A 4,545-nucleotide genomic window follows, 5' to 3' on the forward strand; every position below is an offset into this window, starting at 1 on the left:
GGATTAAGGTCCTGAAAGAAAAAGAAAAGTAACCGAACGGGAAGCCCCTAGTGCGGTTTAGGCCGTGTCTTGGGGCGTGCCGCGGTTGTGCCCCCCTCCCCACCTATGTCCATGGTATTTTTAATGCGTAATTATGTACGCGTGGCACGAGTTTCACCGCTGGGCTGGGATTGGGGTGGCCGTCGTATTGCTACGCGAGCTCAGATCGCGCCAGGCGGTCTATTTGTCGATTGCCCCGAGCGCGCTTGAAGGTGTCCGGGCTGTGAAGCGCCGAACTGGTTGATTGCCTTGAGAGGCTGCTTTGCATTTCTACTGTGAGGGCTGCGATGTGCTCCTTTGTTTGGAGAGAGCGCTCTGTGTTTCTATTGACTGTAATAACTCCGCGAGGTCCTGGCATCTTGAGCTTGAGGTATGCATAATGCGGTACCGCATTGAATCTACCAAATGCGGTTCGCCCGAGCAGCGCGTGATAACCACTGCGGAACGGGACTATATCGAAGATTAACTCTTCGCTTCGGAAGTTATCTGGGGATCCGAAGACCACTTCCAATGTAATTGAGCCTATGCAATGGGCCTCTACACCTGGAATGACGCCCTTAAAGGTCATTTTTGTGGGTTTGATCCTTGAGGGGTCTATACCCATTTTGCGCACTGTGTCCTGATAAAGCAGGTTCAGGATGCTGCCGCCGTCCATAAGGACTCGAGTGAGGTGAAATCCGTCGATGATTGGGTCTAGGACCAGTGCGGCGAATCCGCCATGACAGATACTAGTGGGGTGGTCCCTGCGATCGAAGGTGATCGGACAGGAGGACCAAGGGTTGAACTTTGGGGCGACTGGCTCCAACGCATATACGTCCCTGAGCGCACGCTTCCGCTCCCTCTTGGGGATGTGGGTTGCATATATCATATTCACCGTCCGCACTTGCGGGGGAAACCTCTTCTATCCTCCAGTGTGCGGCTGCCGGGGCTCCTCCTCGTCATTGCTATGCAGCCCCTTGTCCTTGTTTTCGGCAATTAACTTGCCAGCCTACTTGAACACCCAACAATCCCTGTTGGTGTGATTGGCTGGCTTGTCTGGGGTGCCGTGTATTTGACACAAGCGATCGAGTATATGGTCCAAGCTGGATGGACCCGGCGTACTTTGTTTGAATGGCTTTTTCCGCTGACCGGGTTTAGAGCCTTTGAATCCGGCATTGACTGTCGTATCCTCAGTATTTTCGCTGTTAATGCGGCGCTTATGCTTGTTGCGATGTGACATGCTATTGCCGTCCTTGGTATCTGAGGTACCATGGTTCTTTGATATGTTATTACTGCGAGCCAGCCAGCTGTCTTCTCCCGCACAAAAGCGGGTCATGAGCATCGTGAGAGCTGCCATAGATTTCGGCTTTTCTTGACCAAGGTGCCGGGCTAGCCACTCATCTCGGATGTTGTGCTTGAAAGCCGCTAAGGCCTCCGCATCCGGACAGTTGACGATTTGATTTTTCTTTGTAAGGAACCGAGTCCAGAATTGCCTTGCCGACTCTTCTGGCTGCTGAATTATGTGGCTCAAATCATCGGTGTCTAGTGGTCGCACATAAGTGCCCTGAAAGTTGTCGAGGAATGCGGCTTCCAGATCTTCCCAACAGCTAATGGAGTCCGCTGGCAAGCTGTTAAGCCAATGTCGCGCTGGTCCTTTGAGCTTTAGTGGGAGGTATTTGATGGCGTGTAAGTCATCGCCGCGGGCCATGTGGATGTGGAGGAGGAAGTCCTCAATCAATACTGCGGGATCTGTTGTGCCCTCGTATGATTCAATATTTACAGGTTTGAAACCTTCTGGGAATTGATGTTCCATTACTTCGTTTGTGAAGCATAAGGGGTGTGCGGCGCCTCTGTATTGGGCTATATCGCGACGCAGCTCAAATGGGTCTTGCCGATGTGTTCGGCCCGGCCGGATTTGCTTTTACTATATCCGGTGTGACGTTTGTCGTCTCGCAGAGTGGTGCGCCCTCGTGATCCATAGATCGATCTTGAAAGCTTTGCCTTGTCCTTCAATATGTCTCGCAGGTCTGGCATATCTCCCCATGCCTTTTTATTTGAATGGCGTTGGGGTGGAGGCTGACCTTTTGGCTGGAATGCCTCTCTATCGCGGCCACGAGGTGGCCGATCAGCCGTATCATACGCTTCTTCCTCCAGTCGGGGTAGTAACTTGCGCCTTGGGTAACTCTTGGAGGGGCGCTTGAGTTTATATTCCTCGGCCGCGAGGACTTCAGTCCATTTGTCAGCTAGCAGATCTTGATCAGCTTGAAGCTGTTGCTGCTTTTTCGTCAGGCTATTTGCCGTGGCCATAAGCCGGTGCTTGAAGCGCTCTTGTTCGACGGGATCCTCTGGTACGGCGAATTCATCGTCGCCGAGGCTTGCCTCGTCTTCGGAGGGGGGGCATGTGATTGTCATCCTCCTCCTCTCCGTCTGCCGCTCTCTCAGGAGAGCTGGCTCCTCCATCCTCCTACTCTAAATCTTGCTAGAGGGGTTTGTTGTTTTCTTCGGCACTATCCGGAGTGTTATTATCTCTTGTGCCGGTATCAGCACTTTTGCTTTGGCGGGACTTAGAGCGGCGCCGCTGACGTCGGCGTTTGGGTTGCTTCTTGGAGGGGTCATCCTCCGCTATCCCGTCGCCATTGCCTTATTTGGGTGTATCCACCATGTATATGTCATATGACGAGGTGGCTTCCTAGTGCCCTATAGGTGCTGGTTCATGTTCATCTCCTACATCGTCGTCCATACCGTCGATGTCTTCGGAGTCGAAGTCGAGCATGTCGGTTAAATCATCGACAGTGGCTACGAAGTGGGTGGTGAGTGGGCGTCGAATTTCTTCGTCGTCTGCATCCCAATCCTGTTGGCCATAATCCGGCCAGGGCTCTCCTGAAAAAGAGAGAGACCTTAGTGAATTCAGAATGTCGCCGAAGGGCGAGTGCTAAAAGATATCCGCCGCGGTGAATTCCATGATCGGCACCCAATCGGATTCGATTGGCAGGGGCGCGGATGGTTTGGAGTCCAGAAAAGAGTCCGGCACCTTGGAGTCACGGGCTGCGCAGAGGGTTAGGCTAGTGTTCGGCTCGATCGCTGTTGAGACTGCAGCCCCTGAGGCAGTGTCTAACCACCCATCCTCGACCGGCGCAGTTGGCTCCGAGCTAAGGGTCGGAGCTTATGCGGGAGCAGCCTCTGGGGTACTGTTCGGCGGCAGAGCTAGGTCATACCCATCGCGACAGTGCGGCACGCCCGGCTGTGGCTCGAATCCGTCGAAGATCAAGTCTCCGGGGATGTCCGCCGTGTAGTTCGAACTTTCAAATCTGACCTGATGGCCAGGGGCATAGCTTTCAATCTGCTCCAGATGGCCAAGCGAATTAGCCCGCAGTGCAAAGCCGCCGAGTACGAAGATCTGTCCGGGGAGAAAAGTCTCACCCTGGACCACATCCCTATCGATGATAGTAGGAGCCATCAAGCCTAATGGTGACGACACAGAGGAACTCTCAATGAGAGCACCAATGTCGGTGTCAAAACCGGCGGATCTCGGGTAGGGGGTCCCGAACTGTGCATCTAGGCCGGATGGTAACAGGAGGCAAGGGACACGATGTTTTACCCAAGTTCGGGCCCTCGTGATGGAGGTAAAACCCTACGTCCTGCTTGATTGATATTGATGATATGGGTAGTACAAGAGTAGATCTACCACGAGATCAGAGAGGCTAAACCCTAGAAGCTAGCCTATGGTATGATTGTATGTTATGGTTGTTGTCCTACAGACTAAAACCCTTCGGTTTATATAGACACCGGAGAGGGTTAGGGTTACACAAGGTCGGTTACAAAGGAGGAGATATCCATATCCGTATTGCCCAGCTTGCCTTCCACGCCAAGTAGAGTACCATCCGGACACGAGATGAAGTCTTCAATCTTGTATCTTCATAGTCTAATAGTCCGGTCAATGGAGATAGTCCGGCTGTCCGGAGACCCCCTAATCCAGGACTCCCTCAGCGGTGGTGGCCTCCTGCTGGTCCGGCGGCTGGGCTGCAGGCGCAGGTGCTCAAGGAGCTCCTCTCCTCGAGCGCTCCGGCGACGGGGACGAGGTGCAGGGAGAGGCGGGGTCGCGGCTCAGCACTACAGAGGGAGGAGCGCCATGGGGTCGGGAGCGGTGGCGGCGAGAGCGAGGCGGGGGTTTCGAGCGGGTCTGGGGTCTGTCGAGGAGAGGGAGATGGGATCGGGCAGAGGCAGCACTCTCCTCTCCCTGGCGATGCGTGACTGGCGGCGCGAGGAAGGAGAACAAGGGAAGGGAGTGGGGATCGAGAGAAAGGCCCCTGGCGCTAGGTTAAGGAGGAAGGTGGGCCGGTCTAGCAAGCCTAAGCCCAAGAAGGCCTGTGGGAACAGGAGACAGTTGGGCCGGCCTGGTGGGAGATTCTAAGAGGCCAACAGTGCACGCTCCCTCTCACTCTCTCTAATAATCTATTTCCTTTAACAGAAAAAGCAAAGAGAGAAGAGAAAAGAAGAGGGGGGGTTAGGGAAAGAATTGCGCATGAG

Source organism: Triticum urartu, chromosome 6, assembly GCF_003073215.2.
Source record: "Triticum urartu cultivar G1812 chromosome 6, Tu2.1, whole genome shotgun sequence".
In the NCBI taxonomy this organism is placed as follows: domain Eukaryota; kingdom Viridiplantae; phylum Streptophyta; class Magnoliopsida; order Poales; family Poaceae; genus Triticum; species Triticum urartu.